Source organism: Castor canadensis, chromosome 5, assembly GCF_047511655.1.
Source record: "Castor canadensis chromosome 5, mCasCan1.hap1v2, whole genome shotgun sequence".
NCBI classification, from domain to species: domain Eukaryota; kingdom Metazoa; phylum Chordata; class Mammalia; order Rodentia; family Castoridae; genus Castor; species Castor canadensis.
This window is the reverse complement of record NC_133390.1, coordinates 154,504,533-154,522,165: the sequence shown is the minus strand read 5'-3', so window position 1 is coordinate 154,522,165 and position 17,633 is coordinate 154,504,533. Positions and strand designations below refer to the sequence as shown.

The window sequence follows — 17,633 nt, the reverse complement described above, 5'->3', positions numbered from 1 at the left end:
CCTGAGCACTGAAGGGGGGAGGGGAATCCCTCACGGAACTGTAAACAAACAAGCCTGCTGGAGAAAGCAGGAGCGGCAGCACACGCCCAGCAGCAACCAGGAGCGAGAAAGCTTGTAAAAGTGGTGGTGGGAGGAAAACTCCACAGGAGACGGGGGAAGACCCACTTCCCACGTGAACTGTAAATAAACACGACAGCTGAGAAAGCGGGTACAGTGTGCTTGGAAAGGGGAAAGCTTGTAGCAGTGGCTGTTGAGTCCAGGAGAACTCTAAGTAAACAAAGCCTGAGGGGCTAGGTGAGTGTTAAGCTCACTCCTAAGATCTGCATAAATAAAGCCTCCAGCAACAGCAGGCTGACAGCAGTGAGCAGGTGAGCAGCAGCCTCAGATAGACATTCACAGAACTGTCTCCAGACTCTTTTATTCCTCTCTTCCTTTGATGAGACAACAACTGAACTACACCTGCATGCTGAAAAATTTACTGGAACTGTATTGCATTTGAACTTGGGACACTTTGTGGTGTTTTTTTTGTTTGTTTTGTTTTGTTTGGGTTTTTTTGGTTTTTTTTCCCCCTTTGATGAGACAATGACAGAACTACTTCTGAGACACCATCTCCAGGATTGGAGGCTGAGGGATGAACACCAAAATTATTAAGAATGAAACTTTATTGCATTTGAACTTGGAGATTTTTATTTTATTCTATTTTTTATTTTTATTTATTTATTTTTTATTTTATTTTTTTCTCAATCCTCTCTCTGTCTCTCCAATGCCTGTTCAGCTTACTGTTGATTAGTACACTATCTCTCCCTGTTTATATCTTTGAAACTTTTTTGTTTGTTTGTTTTGATTTTTTTGTTTGTTTACTTGTTTTTCTCTCTTTCTTTAACTTCTTTGCTTTCCCTCTCCTCTCAACTCTTCCATTGTAAATATCACCACTGTTATTATTACAAGCTAGAAAATACTTAATTGCACACAGTGCAGGGACAATAACAACACCAAGGGCAATGATGGGAAGACAGAAAAAATAGGGAAACTAGTTTCCCCACAGCAAAAAATTAGTACAGGAACCAGAGGGAAATGAAGAAAACAGATACAAAATGAAGATAAATGATGCCAAAGAACCCAATGAAGCCCACAAGAATAATCTAAAAGAAGAAATACTACAGGTAGTCTATGAGAATTTTATAGAGATGATACTGGATGTGGTCAACCAAAATGTACAGGAGACACTGAAGAAATTCCAAGACAACAAAAATAGAGACACTCAAAAAATTCCAAGACAACAAAAATAGAGAATTTGAAAAAGCACAAGAAGAAATAAAAGAAACCATAGAAGCACTGTATAAACACCAAAGTGAAAGAGAGAACATGATGAATAAACAGATAAATGAACTCAGGACAAAAAAAGACAACATTAAAGAGGAAACCAGCCAGGATATGGAAAACCTCAGAAAAAAGACAGAAACAGAACTGCAAAACAAAATGGAAGGCCAATCCAGCAGAATAGAACAAACAGAAGACAGAATCTCAGAACTTGATGATGAAATGGTAATAAAGGAAAAACTGAAGAACTATTAATTAAACAACTCAAGACCGGTGAAAAGAAAATGCAAGAACTCACTGACTCTATCAAAAGACCAAACTTGAGAATCATGGGCTTGAAGAAGGAGGAGAGGTGCAAGCAAAGGGAAAGCATAATATATTCAACAAAGTAATAACAGAAAATTTCCCAAATCTAGATAAATCTATTCCCATACAGATGCAAGAGGCCTCCATAACACCAAACAGACCAGAGCAAAACAGATCTACCCCATGGCATATTATCATTAAAACAACAAATACAGAGACCCAAGAAAGAATATTGAAGGCTGTAAGAGAGAAAAAACAAATAACATACAAAGGTAAACCCATTAAAAATCACAGCAGACTTCTCAACAGAAACATTAAAATCATGAAGAGCTTTGGGTGAGATCTTCCAGGCACTGAATGAAAATAAATACAACCCTAGGATACTCTACCCAGCAAAACTATCATTCAAAATAGATGGAGTGATAAAAGTCTTCCATAATGAGCAGAAACTAAAACAATATGTGACCACAAAGCCACCACTACAAAAGATTCTTCAAGGGATTCTGCACACAGAAAGTGAAACCCAACTTAACCATGAAAGGGCAGGCAGCACCAACCTATAAGAAAAGAAAAAGCAAGAAAGTAGAGAATAACCTTAGGTACACACAATCAAACCTTTAAACAACTAAGTCAACTAAATGACAGGAATCACCACATACCTATCAGTACTAACACTTAATGTTAATGGACTTAATTCCCCCATCAAAAGGCACCGTTTGACAAACTGGATTAAAAAGGAAGATCCAACAATTTGTTGCTTACAGGAGACCCATCTCAATGACAGAAATAAACATAGGCTTAGGATGAAAGGCTGGAAGATTTGCCAAGCCAATGGCCTCCAAAAACAGGCAGAAGTAGCAACACTTATCTCTGACAAAGTAGACTTCAAACCTACATTAATCAAATGAGATAAAGCAGGACATTCCATACTAATAAAAGGGGAAAGAGACCAAAAGGAAACAATAATTATCAACCTGTATGCAACCAATGTCAACACACCCAATTTCATCAAACATACCCTGAGGGACCTAAAAGCATATATTAACTCCAACAGAGTGGTCATGGGAGACTTTAACACCCCATTATCATCAATAGATAGGTCATCCAAACAAAAAAATCAATAAAGAAATCCTAGATCTAAAATATACAATTGATCAAATGGACCTAGTTGATATCTACAAAACATTTAATCCAACTTTTACACAATATACGTTCTTCTCAGCAGCCCATGGAACCTTCTCCAAAATAGATCATATCCTAGGGCACAAAACAAGCCTCAGCAAATGTAAGAAAATAGAAATTATACCGTGCATTCTATCTGTTCACAATGCAATAAAACTAGATCTCAACAACAAAAGTAAAGACAAAAAACATGCAAACAGCTGGAAGCTGAATAACTCATTGCTTAATGAACAATGGGTCATTGATGAATTAAAAGAGGAAATTAAAAAGTTCCTGGAAGACAATAAAAATGAAAACACAACCTACAGGAACCTATGGGACACAGCAAAGGCAGTCCTGAGAGGAAAGTTTATAGCCATGAGTGCATATATTAAAAAGACTGAAAGATCCCAAATCAATGACCTAATGATACATCTCAAACTCCTAGAAAAACAAGAACAAGCAAATCCCAAAACAAATAGGAGAGAAATAATAAAAATAAGAGCTGAAATCAACGAAATAGAAACCAAAAAAACCATACAAAGAATTAATGAAACAAAAAGTTGGTTCTTTGAAAAAATAAACAAGATTGATAGACCCCTGGCAAACCTGACTAAAATGAGGAGAGAAAAAAACCCAAATTAGTAGAATCAAGAATGCAAAAGGGGAGATAACAACAAACACCATGGAAATCCAGGAAATCATCAGAAACTACTTGAGAACCTATATTCAAATAAATTTGAAAATCTTATAAGAAATGGGCAGATTTCTAGATACATATGATCATCCAAAACTGAACCAAGAGGATATTAATCATCTGAATAGATCTATAACACAAAATGAAGCTGAAGCAGTAATTAAGAGTCACCCCAAAAAGACAAGTCCAGGACCTGATGGATTCTCTGCTGAATTCTATCACACCTTTAAAGAAGAACTGATACCAACCTTCATGAAACTGTTCCATGAAATAGAAAGGGAAGGAAAACTGCCTAACACATTTTATGAAGCCAGTATTACACTTATCCCAAAACCAGGCAAAGACACCTCCAAAAAGGAGAACTATAGGCCAATCTCCTTAATGAACATTGACGCAAAAAGCCTCAACAAAATAATGGCAAACCGAATTCAACAACACATCAAAAAGATTATTCACCACGACCAAGTAGGCTTCATCCCAGGGATGCAGGGGTGGTTCAACATATGAAAATCATAAATGTAATAAACCACATTAACAGAAGCAAAGACAAAAACCACTTGATCATCTCAATAGATGCAGAAAAAGCCTTTGATAAGATCAACACCATTTCATGATAAAAGCTCTAAGAAAACTAGGAATAGAAGGAAAGTACGTCAACATTATAAAAGCTATATATGACAAACCTACAGCCAGCATTATACTTAATGGAGAAAAACTGAAACCATTCCCTCTAAAATCAGGAACTAGAGAAGGATGCTCTCTATCTTTACTCCTATTCAACATAGTACTGGAATTCCTAGCCAGAGCAATTAGTCAAGAAGAAGGAATAAAAGGAATAGAAATAGGTAAAGAAACTGTCAAAATATCCCTATTTGCAGACGATATGATCCTATACCTTAAAGATCCAAAAAACTCTACTCAAAAGCTCCTAGACACTATCAATAGCAACAGCAAGGTAGCAGGATATAAAATCAACATAGAAAAATCATTAACATTTCTATACACTAATAATGAACAAACTGAGAAAGAATATATGAAAACAATTCCATTTACAATAGCCTCAAAAAAAAATCAAATACCTAGTTGTAAACCTAACAAAGGATGTGAATGACCTCTACAAGGAAAACTATAAACTTCTGAAGAAAGTGATTGAGGAAGACTATAGAAAGTGGAGAGATCTCCCATGCTCATGGATTGGTAGAATCAACATAATAAAAGTGTCTATACTACCAAAAGTAATCTACATGTTTAATGCAATTCCCATCAAAATTCCAATGACATTCATTAAAGAGATTGAAAAATCTACTGTGAAATTTATATGGAAACACAAGAAGCCACGAATAACCAAGGCAATACTCAGTCAAAAGAACAATGCTGGAGTTATCACAATACCTGACTTCAAACTATATTACAAACCAATAACAATAAAAACAGCATGGTACTGGCACAAAAACAGACATGAAGACCAGTGGAACAGAATAGAGGACCCCGATATGAAGCCACACAACTATAACCAACTTTCTTTGACAAAGGTGCTAAAAATACACGATGGAGAAAAGACAGCCGCTTCAACAAAAACTCCTGGGAAAACTGGTTAGCAGTCTGCAAAAAACTGAAACTAGATCCATGTATATCACCCTATACCAATATCAACTCAAAATGGATCAAGGATCTTAATTTCAGACCCCATACTCTAAAGTTGGTACAGGAAAGAGTAGGAAATACTCTGCAATTAATAGGTATAGGCAAGGACTTTCTCAATGTAACCCCAGCAGCTCAGCAACTAAGAGATAGCATAGATAAATGGGACTCATAAAACTCAAAAGCTTCTGCTCAACAAAAGAAATGGTCTCTAAACTGATCAGACCACCCTCAGAGTGGGAGAAAATATTTGCCATCTACACATCAGACAAAGGACTGATAACCAGAATATATAGGGAAGTTAAAAAACTAAATTCTCCCAAAATTAATGAACCAATAAAGAAATGGGCAAGTGAACTAAACAGAACTTTCTCAAAAGAAGAAATTCAAATGGTCAAAAAACACATGAAAAATGCTCACTATCTCTAACAATAAAGGAAATGAAAATTAAAACCACACTAAGATTCCTCTTCACCCCTGTTAGAATAGCCATCATTAAAAACACCAACAACATGTGTTGGTGAGGATATGGGGAAAAAAGAATCCTCTTACACTGTTGGTGGGAATGTAAACTAGTACAACCACTCTGGAAAAAACTTTGGAGGCTACTTAAAAAGCTAGACATTGATCTACCATTTGATCCAGCAATACCACTCTTGGGGATATACCCAAAAGACTGTGACACAGGTTACTCCAGAGGCACCCGCACACCCATGTTTATTGCAGCACTATTCACAATAGCCAAGTTATGGAAACAGCCAAGATGCCCCACTACTGACGAATGGATCAAGAAAATGTGGTATGTATACACAATGGAATTTTATGCAGCCATGAAGAAGAACGAAATGTTATCATTCGCTGGTAAATGGATGGAATTGGAGAACATAATTCTGAGTGAGGTTAGCCTGGCCCAAAGGACCAAAAATCATATGTTCTCCCTCATATGCGGACATTAGATCAAGGGCAAACATAACAAGGAGATTGGACTTTGATCACATGATAAAGCGAGAGCACACAAGGGAGAGGTGAGGATAGGTAAGACACCTAAGAAACCAGATGACATTTGTTTCCCTCAATGCAGAGAAACTAATGCAGATACTTTGGGAAAACTGAGGCCAATAGGAGAGGGGGACCAGGAACTAGTGAAAAGGTTAGTTCAAGAAGAATTAACTTAGAAGGTAACACACATGCACAGGAAATCAATGCGAGTCAACTCCCTGGATAGCTATCCTTATCTCAACTAGCAAAAACCCTTGGTCCTTCCTATTATTGCTTATACTCTCTCTTCAACAGAATTAGAGATAAGGGCAAAATAGTTTCTGCCAGGTAGCGAGGTGGTGGGGGGCGAAGGGAGGGGGCAGGGGAGTAAGGGAGGTAGTGGGGGAAGGGGGGGAGAAATGACCCAAACATTGTATGCACATATGAGTAAAATAAAAATTAAAATAAAATAAATAGACTGGAAAAATTTATCAAAAATGGACAGATTTCTAGATCTACCTAAATTCAGCCAAGAAGATATAAACAGCTTAAATAGATCAATAACCTGCAATGTGATTCAACTGGTAAAAGTCTCCCAACAAAGAAAAACCAGAGGCAGTGGATTCACTGCCCAATTCTACCAGACCCTTAAAGAAATAACACTGTAACTCAACAAAATATTCCATGAAATAGAAAGGGATGGAATACTACCAAACTAATTCTATGAAGGCTGCATTATACTCCTTCCAAAGAAGACAAGGACAACAGCAGCAAGAAAAAAGAAAATTATAGGCCAATCTCTTTAATGAATGTAGATGTGAAAATTCTCAATAAAATACTTGCAAACTGAATTCAATAACACACCAAAAATGTCATACACCATGATCAAATGGTTTCATTCTAGGGATGAATGATTTATTGAATGGCTCAATAAATTTAATATAGCATCTAAACAGATTCATGGATAGAAATCTCACGATCATCTTAATTGATGCAGAAAGTCTTTGATAAAATTCAGCATCCTGTCTAGGTAAAAGTCTGAAGAAACTAGGAACAGAAGAAATATCTCAACATAATAAAGGCTACATATGACAAATGTACAGTCAACATCATACTAAATGAGGAAAAACTGAAATAATTTCTTCTAAAGTCAGTAATGAGACAAGGGTGTCCATTCTCCCCACTCTAGTATAGAGAAGACAGAAGGCAAGAGAAAGAAATAGAATGCAAAGAGGAAATAAAAAAGTCAAATTATCCCAATTTGCAGATGATATGGTTCTATATTAAAAGCCCCTAAATATTCCATCAAATAACTCCTAGATCTGATAAATACTTTTGGAAATATAGCAGGATAAAAAATCAACATGCATAAATCAGTAGCTTTTCTATACACCAACAATGAACAAGCTGAGAAAGAAATTAGGGTAACAATTCCATTCACAATTGCCTCAAAAGAAAAAAACAAGGTATCATCCTAACAAAAGAAGTGAAAGACCTCTACAATGAAGACTACAAACCTTTGCAGAAAGAAACTGAAGAAGACATCAAAAAAAAAAAAAAGAAAGAAAGAAAGCCCTCCCATGCTTATGGATTGGCAGAAACAATCTTGTGAAAAAGGCTATACTACCAAAAGCAATCTACAGACTCAATGCAATGCCCATCTAAATTCCAATGTCATTCTTTGCAGAAATAGGAAAATCAGTCCTAAAATTCATATGGAAGAACAAAATACCCTAAATAGCAAAAATAATCCTGAGTCAAAACAGCAATGCTGGAGGTGTCACAATACCAGACCTCAAATTATACTACAGAGTCACAGGAACAAAACCACCATAGTACTGGCACAGAAACAAACATGAAGACCAAAAGAACAGAAGACCCATAAATAAAACTATACAGAGAAAGCCATGTGATCTTTGACGAGGGAGCCAAAAAACATGCACTGAAGAAAAGACAGCCTCTTCAACAAATGGTGCTGGGAAAACTGGTTATCTACATGCTGAAGACTGAAACTAGACCTCCATCTCTTACAATGTACAAAATCAACTCCAAATGGCTCACAAATCTTAACATAAGACCTGAAACATTGAAACTACTACAGGAAAGAATAGGGAAAATTCTGGAAGATACAGGCCTAGTTAATTATTTTCTGAATAGGACATTAATTGCCTAAGAAATAAGGGCAAGCATTGACAAATAGAACTGCATCAAATTAAAAAGTTTCTGCACATCAAAAGAAACAATGACTAGAATCAAGAGACAACCCACAGAGAGAAATCTTTGGTAGCTATTCAACAAATAAGGGGTTAATATCCAGAATAAACAATGGGCTCACAAAACTGAATAGCAAAAGAACAAATGATCCAATTGATAAATGGCCAGATGAATTGAACATAGTTCTCAGAAGAAGAAGGTCAAATGGCTAAAAAATAAATGAAGAAATGTTCAACATCCTAAATCATAAAGGAAATGCAAATCAAAATTACACCAAGATTTGATCTCACCCCAATCAGATTGTCAACAAATGCTGCCAAGAATGTGGGGGAGAGGGGGAGTAGGAACCCTCATACACTGTTGGAGGTTATGTAAACTAGTGCAACCACTGTGAAAATCAGTATGCATGTTATTCAAAATTAAAAATAGACCTACCTTATGACCCTGCCATACCACTATTGGTCATATATCTGAAGGAGTCTAAAACAATACATAAGAGAGATACTTGCACACTCATCTTTATTGAAGCTCTGTTCACAATACCTAAACTGTGGAATCAGCTGAGGTGCCCAACAACCAAGGAATGGATGAAGTAAATATTTTATCTACCTATCTACCTACCTACCTACCTACCTACCTACATACCTATCTATCATCTACCTATATGTATATGAGTATATAAATATATGTATATGAGTATATGGCCTTACTCAGCCATAAAGAAAAACAAAATTATGTCATTTGCAGGAAAATGGATGGAACTGGAGATCATCCTGTTGGGTGAGATAAGCCAAGTTCAAAAAGCCAAATAGTGCATGTTCTCATTCTTTTGTGGAACCTAGACTTGAAATTCTGGTGATGATAATGGGGCATGAGTATGAAAGAGTTATTGTCTGGGAGTGAAAAGGAGCAGAGGGGGAAAGGAAGGATACCGAGTGGGGAAGAGTGAAAATAGGATGTATGTATAAGTTTAAAAACAGCATCATGAGCCCTCCTTCCTTTCTTTTATTCTTTCCCCTTTCTTGAAGCCTTTATCTGGTTTTCCTCTCAAGGTAATAATAGCCCCATAAAATGAGGCTGGAAATATTCCCTCTTCTATTTTCTGGAAAATAGCCCATGTAATTCATGTTTGCTAAATTTCTAAGGAGACCTGGTTGTCTCATATATGCTCTTATCTCCTAAATACCCAGGTCTTCCTTCTGTTTTGTCAACCTCAGTTAATGAACTTGATCCTGCCTTCATCTTTGTCCAAATGCCTCAGGTTGTCAGTCTGGTGATTATGACTCAAAGCGTCTAACAAGAGACTAAGGGCTTGAGGCAGAGGCCCCACATAACCACATCTGGCCAATGTTCATGAGTTCTGAAATCTCTGCAACATTTTATTCATAAGCCCTGATGGAATGTCTACCAGACTCCTGACTTTGCTGTGGATCCCCCCATAAAATACTGGGAGTCATTTCCTTTCCCCTTCTTGCAGAGGAGTCATGGTGGCTAAGAAAGGGAGTACAGTTTTGGAGACGGTTATTTGTATTTCAGTGGATGGAAGGGGTTTCAGGGAAGGTGGAGCTCTGGGGAGCTCTTCATAGAAAAAGAAAGATGTTTAGGAAACACACTTGGGAGGGTCAGGCCTGCCTCTGCTCCATGCTGGGTCTGGGACAAATCTTGGAGCAGAGAGTAGAGGGCAGGAAGAAAGGAGAAGGAACCAACATATTGACTTCTGTCCTCCCCACTTCTGAAACGGGTTCTACCCAAGCACAGAAGCTATGTCCAGAGACAATCTACGCTCGGCTAGTGACACTTTCATATCTAAGTTTCCATCGCCAGGCACTGGCTTCTAAGGCTTTTTCCACATGGCTTCCTTGAGACTCCTGTTGGCCACCTCAGGGTTCCACTAGATGTCCAGGTCAGGACAGCTGATAGAAGAGGAGAAGGCAAAGCAGAGCCTGGACTTCCCTAAGAGAACACTTTACTAGCCATACTCTGGACTGATGAATTCCAGCTGGGATGGTCAGCTAGCCTCCATTTCCTACCCTTCTTCACATGGCCAAGAATCTTACCAATTCTGAATACAGTCCGCTCTATCTCTCTCTGGAAGTGGTTCTAACAGGGAGCTTGCTGAGAGCAGCAGCTTGGAACCACATATAATGCAGGTTCAAACTCTGAAACTACATCCTGGGAGCTGAGTAACCTTAGGCCTTATTATAGAGAGCTGTACATACTGCAGCCTTCTTGACATCTACATTTGTGTCCCTCAAAATCCAAAGATGAGTTTAAATCTTCACTGTCACGTAATATCTTCCTCTCCTCATCCTTGGAGTACACAATAGCCACATGACTGAAAGAAGAAGTTTTCATTTAAAGTCACATATTTAGGAAAGACCAATGTCCTCAATGACATTCTTCACTTACTTTAAAAGTCTTTTGATGTTTATGATACTGCAAACACTCTTTGGCAACTGAGGTGAGAGTCCCTTCCCTGTTAGAACTAGTGCAGACAGACAAACAAATACAAGGGTTTTCACTTTGGTGCTGATATGCATGAATTTTAGTGGCCACTGTTTAATTAAATACCACCAGTACCCCCAACACATGGCTCAAACTTCAATTAGCACAGATTATCTGTGATTGCATAAAACATGAACCTCCAGGCTGGTTCTTCAGTGCACAAATCACAATGTGCATAACAAGTTCTCATGATGATCAGTGATCAGTCACATCACTACTTTCTATTGACTGGTGATTGGCTGGTCTCTTGAGAATCTTCAATTTCACCACAGACAGCAGAGTCTGAACTTATGTTGTCTCCTTGTCTCCCAGTGATGAACCCACATGGCATTTTACAGAAATGAACAATTGAAACAAACAATATGCAACAAGGATGAGGTGAAGTCAAGAACCCAGAAGAGATAATGCTGAAGGTGAGATCAAGTTGTATGGAAGTGGACTTACAGAAGTCTAAGTAGCTGACCATGGTGTTAGCACTGACCCTGTTTGGGGGACTTATAAGAAGCAGCCAGAGGAACTTAGTGAGGGTGAGCTACTGACATGAATTAGGAAAGGGGTGGTGACAAAGGGGGAAGATTTCCAGAGACAGAGAAACAAGCAAAACTTCACCTTGAAGGAAATTTTGCTTAGATTCCAAAGCCTTGAAAGGGCCAAAGATTAAATGCTGGAAGCTGATCCAAACACACATAGGAGGAAGACAATTCACCAAGGTAGAAAGCATGCTTGCTCCTCATGGTAATTACATAAGTATGCAAACTATGTTCCAACTACTCTTGGTCCATTTAAAAAAAGAAATATTTTGATTCCTAATGTCTCTCCTGTTTCAAATTATGGTGTATGTATGTGAATGTTATTATTTTTCATTTCCCTATACACTTGTAACTAATAATATGAACATTTAAAATTTTTGACAAAACTCATAAAGGTCCCAGGACAGTCATTTGTTCTTATAATGAATATAGAGATGGCCTCCAAGGTTTCCAATTTGCACAGTCATTTTTGCAATCCGGCTCCTCCATAACAGTGAGGGATGCCTGCATCTAAAACAATACAGTGGCTAATAAGTGCCAAGGAAAGCCTTACTAAGATTAGGAAGAATTGGAAGCCAGAAGAGAGAGGGGAATTCAAGTTTTATGTATGAAGATATAAGGAAAGTGTTTTAAGAAAGTGACATTAAGCAGTGATGAGAAAGAAGGGAGACAGTGAGGCATAGAAAGAGGAGGAAATCTATTTGACTCATATTTCTGAAGAATCCTTGAGGCTGACACAGGGGAAGGGTTAGAGGCTCCAGCAATGGTGCAGGAGGAGATGGAGCTGGTGGGTCCAGGCAGCAGTGGAGGTGAGCTGTGAGCAAGACTGTGAACATAGCTCAGTGCTATGCTGGGGTGGATGGGACTGGTAAGGGGAGGCACACTGTGAAATTGTCAGAATCTTTACAAGAGGGTTGTTGAACTGTTGGTAGCTAGAAATTTGCTATGATGGATGTGTTTATGTGATAGGAATACATAAGCACTACAAATCAGAATATTTTTCTACTTATAGTCAGTGTTTGAATATTTACCATGTCACTACTGGACAGAAGCATTCTAGATGCAGAATTGAATATGAGGTATAAATGCAACAGAAAGCAAGAATGACACAAAGGCTTCTAAGTCATCCAGGCATTTTGTACCATGAGCATAGGGTTGGGATGAAGGAAGGGTGATAAAAGATCGAGTGTTCTCATCTCAGAGAGAGGGGGAAGTTTTTTCATGGTGGGGTCTGAGGAATAGGATACTTGTGTCAAGAGTGAGGAGAATCATTTTCTTCCTAGAACCGGGGGGAGAGGGGGTGGCTGTCATGTTGGCAAATGCTTGTAATCCTAATTATTCCTTGAGAGGAAGAGAACAGGAGTATCAAGTTTAAAGACAAGCCTTGACCAAAAATTAGGGAGACCCCATTGCTACAAAAAAGCTGGCTATGTTTACACATGCCAATCATCCCAGTTACATGGGAAGCAGTAAGATGGAGGATCAAGGGAGGTCTAGGTTGGCTTGGGGCAAAAATGCAAGATCCTACCTGAAAAGGATAGGGTCCCAATGTGAAAAATGTTGGAAACATGGCAAGCGTAAGACCCTGAGTTCAACTGAGTTAAAAAAAAAACTCACCCCAAACCAGGATGGGGTTCATCTGAGAATCTAAACAAGGCTGAGGAGCTGGTGTCGCAGGAATTCTGAAGACAGATGAACTCTGGAGGGCATGGACTAGGGTGTGTGGTGATGGTCAACCCAGAGGTCATGGATGGGAAATTCCCTGATGTATTCCCTGACCATGGGCTGGTTTCTCAGTTCTTGGAAGAGGACCCGAGTCAGGGCCCAAAGCCACTTCCAGGGCCATACCAGGAGCAGGAATGCAGACTCAGCTCTTGGGGAGTCAAGGCCTAAGCAGAGGAGCAGGAGCCTGTGGGCCAGTGGTGCCCTCAGATTGGTGACATCTGGAGCAGAATCCACAGAAGCTTCACATCAGCTCGTTTCTCAGGCTGAGTCTCTCCAGGTTAAGTGGCAGTAGAGACTGAGGGTCCCACGTGGCAGGGGAGGGAGGGAGGAGCTGTAGGGAAACTGTCCACACTGAATACTTCTTACATCATTCATGAACTGTCACTTGGATATTATTATGTCCACAGTGCTGCTTCCTTCCTGGGATGCCTATTCTGAGTGGACAGGCAACCCCCAGGACAGGCTGTCAGCTAAACCTCTCTGAGTGTGGCTCTCTTTCCCTGTCCTTTCCACTTGGTGTCAAAGAAGGACAGAGTGAGTCAAGACCTCAGATCATCCCATCTGAAACTTGGTAATGTATTGCCCCAAAGTAAGGATTCCTCTTGCCTCATGGAGCCCAAGCATTCATCTAATCTATAAGTGTCCACCAAGGGGATCATGCAATTCTTTGCCCCTTATTCCACCCCATCAGTTTACTTCTTTCATGGAGACCCTAGGACTTTGTTAGACACCCTATGTGAATCCTTGATCTTATTCCTCCTAGGAACCTCTCAGAGGATTCCATGAAGCTCCTCAGATGCTGAGGGACTTGTGTCACCTTCTCTAGGCACTAATGACTCTGAGGCAGTGTGACAGGGAAGCTAACCACCCAGCAGCCCCACCTCTTCTAAGGCAGCCATTGGTCTGACTTCCCTCTCTCCAAACTTACAGTCAGGCCTTCTGCTTCTTGTGGATGTAAACAGCAGAGACACCAAACATCAGTAGCACCTTGGGTCCAAGAACAAGTACCATGAGAAGTATGGCAGGAAGAGCCATATTTTCTTTTGGAAATTAAGGAACAAGAAAGCCATTATAGGAGCCATCCAGAGAATATTACTGGGAAACTCCATCCACCTGCCCCATCTGACACAACCTGTGTTCATCAAAACCCTGAAAATTTTAAACCTGGGCCCTGTGCTGGCATTCCTGGTTGAACCCCAAGACAAAAGTCAGAATTAGAAGATATCTTCTTCCCACTCAGCCCCACCTCAGTTGTCAGGTTGTCCTCCTAGAAGGAAGGTCAAGGTGTGTACTCAGTGATACATTGCCTAGTATGGCATCTGGTTTTCTACCTGATCCTCCCAATCCTGTGGGGCTGGGATTACCATCCCCATGTTGATGGGGAAACTGAGACATAGTATTGTGGAGGGTCACAAGGTTAATAGGATCACAAACTAGAGAAGCTCGTCCTGGAGTTCTTTAGGATGATCCCTGAGACTATGCTATGCTCTCAGGCCCACAGGAACAATGGCAAACAGAAGGTGCAGGTGGAGCAAGGAACATTATAGAGGGAGAGTTGCTAGGTAGCCCTGTGAGTACAGGGTTGAGCAGGAGGATCTGTGTTCTCAGGAGCTGTGCCCTGAAGGAGGCAGGCTACCTAATGAAACCACTGCCTGGATAAAATCCAAGTGAGTCAAGACAACAGGTCTCATGCTAGGGAGAGGCCTCAACCATCATCCAGGCCACCTCAACTCCAGTGCCAATGTCATCTGAAATCTATCTCATGTCACAGCTGGATCTGAGGAAGTGAATATTGCTTTTACACAATGCACAGCTCCATCTGCCAGATGCTGCTCTGAGTGCTCAACATGACTTCACTCCTTCAATTCCCACCATAGTCTGTGAGTGGGGTCATGGACAGGTGAGGGCACCAAGGCCCACTTTGAGTAACACCTTGTCCCATGTCACAGGCCAGGAAGTAACTGAGCTAAGATGTGAGTCCAGACAATCAGGCTCCATCCCCAGTCCTCCAAATCACTGTGTTACTGATACCCAGAAATGACCTGGACACCCTGAGGACTTTGTGCATGCCCTCTCCATCCTCACAGAACCCTGAACAGAGTCATGACTATCATTTCTAGACAGGGAAACTGAGGACTCAAAGGTAGCCACGACTCACCCAAGACCTAGGATGATGATCCCCTGAGGGTCTATTCCTCAGCAGTCTCCCTATGTCCTCAGAAAACCCTGGAAAGGTGGGCACAGTTACCTTTATTCCACAGAATGGGAAACTGAGCACTAACAAAGGGCACTGGGTTGCCCAAGATTGTATAGCTTTGAAATAACAACTCAATTTGGGGACTCAGCTGTGTGCCAAGTGATTTACAGAGGGACCTAAAGGCCTTACATATGGATCTGTGAATCTCACATTTCACAGAAATCAGATGATTAGAGAAATGGAGGCAAAGTCCTCTTGTCTCTACTGCCTCCCAGTGACATTTCCTGTGCCCCCAAAGTTTCATATCCCTCAACAGAGCGAGTGTCTGGACATCTGAAGCCTCAACAACACTGACTCCACTCTCTCCCCTTTTCACCTTGAGACTCTGATATCTAGAATATGAGGAAGAAGCTGCTCCTAGGAATCAAGGAAGATGGTGGTTCCTACTGATTTGGGGCAACAGGAAGCTCCTGTTGCCAGGGCCACACGCTCCCCCAGGACCTGTCTGCCTTCTCCTATATGTATAGGCCATGCATGGTTGGCTTGGCAGCCAGAGGAATGTCATTTGGGCAGATGCAATGGTACAGAGGAACAATCATCTTCTAGGAGTCATCATATTGAGTCACACAAGAGTCACCTGCTAGCTGTGGTTGTTTGGTCACAGAATGCTACCCAAGGCATTCAGGGTCTTTATTTGTGAAACCTTCAAAATCATTATATAGCCACCTTTCCTGCCTACATCCATGGATGGCAGGAGTCTTGATGTGCCACATCCAGGAGGGAAAGTGGTGATCTCCATGCAAATTAAAATGCATTCACTCTCTGGTCCAGCACCTCTTCCGCTGGGCATCTCCATCTGGTGTGGGGTGATGGAGTTTCAAGGTCATTCATGGCAGCACTGTTTTCACAGTCTAGGGTGGGAGCAAGCTAAGTGTGCCCCAGCACCAGACTGAAATGTCTTATGGTATCTCCATGGGAAGAAGTATTTTCCACAGTGGAAACAGTGAAGCAGCTCTGCATGTCCTGAAATAGAATCTCATTAAGGAGCGGTAAGAATGGATGAATACATGGGAAATTTTCCAATCACAAGCCAGCCTTAGAGGCTGACTGTGAGGGGCATCCTGAGCCCAGGAAACGGTTGGGAACCCATGAAGCTCTGGCTCCCTGTGTGGTGGTTCAGCTAAGGAGCTTTTATTCAGCACCTGCTGTGTGCCTGGCTCCTCTGTGGAGATGGTGTCTAACATACGCAGCAGGATCCTGGCCTGGAATCTAATGTGGGTTCTGGTCCCTATCCCGGTGCTAACTAGAAATGTGACCTGCCCTTGTCTGGGTCTAGTGCCATGACAGCTGCTCCCTGATACCCAAGTGTGTCGACACATATCCAGGGCAAACACCCAACTTCTTGCAGTTCCTCCCTCCAGGGCTGAGAGTCAAAGGGAACCTGAGCCTCTCTGGAATCTTCTCAGTGCTGTTTATGAAGAAGAAATAAGAACATGCTCCAGTCATTCTTAAAGGATGAGACGCAGCTTGGAGGGAGAAAAGCCTCAGTCTGGGCTGCTCCCTGTAGTCCCAAGGGCATCCAGAGCAGAGTACGGCACACAGCAGGACCTCAGGTTCTGTGGAGTAAAGAGAAAGTTTGCCTGATCAGAAGAACTCTCTGGAGGCACAGGCCTGTGGTTGGAAAGTTACTCAAATGGTCAGAGCCTTCACCTGTGGAACCAAAGGCTTGGCTGTGGAGCAGGCAGGCAAAGGGTGCAGATGTCCCCCCATTAACCAGCTGTGGAGTCTCGCACACATGCAGGTCCTGTGTGGCCTGGGCTCTGATCTCAGATGGGAAATCAGATCATGAATGTGAGCACCACCCCTGTACCTGCTCCTTAGCTATTGCTACAGAACAGAGGGAGTTATTCTTCACCTGCTCCCACACCCTAGGGGGCAAAGGAAGCCCACACTGTACTCACCACGCACAGAGAGCTTGGTGCCTGGTCCAGACTTAAACTCCTTGTCTCCAAAATTCGTTCTTTGGAACGTCACACAGTAGTAGGTGCTGGAGACTGCTGCGGTGACCTTACTGATGGGGATGGAAAAGTCCATGTCATTTCTCTGTGTGACATCCAAAACTTGAGCCTCCCGTGAAACTGTAAATCAACTCACAGTCTTGCCCTTACCCCTGAACCACTGAGTGAACCCCATGGGGAAATGGGAGGTTATAATGCAATGTAGAGTGACTGTCTCTCTAGGGGCAGTGAACACTGACTTGTCAGTTTTCATCACCTGCAGATCCCACTGTGTGGCCACTCCTGGAAGGAAACACAGCAGTTATCATGCATTCTGGTGGGATCCATGGGTTTTTGACCTG

General features: G+C 41.1%; 1 pseudogene; it reads right to left on the bottom strand.

Annotated features, from left to right (window-relative positions):
* Positions 1-17,368, bottom strand: part of LOC109694371 (signal-regulatory protein beta-1-like) — a 67,215-nt pseudogene extending 49,847 nt beyond the window's left edge.
* Between the last annotated feature and the right edge of the window lie 265 nt (positions 17,369-17,633).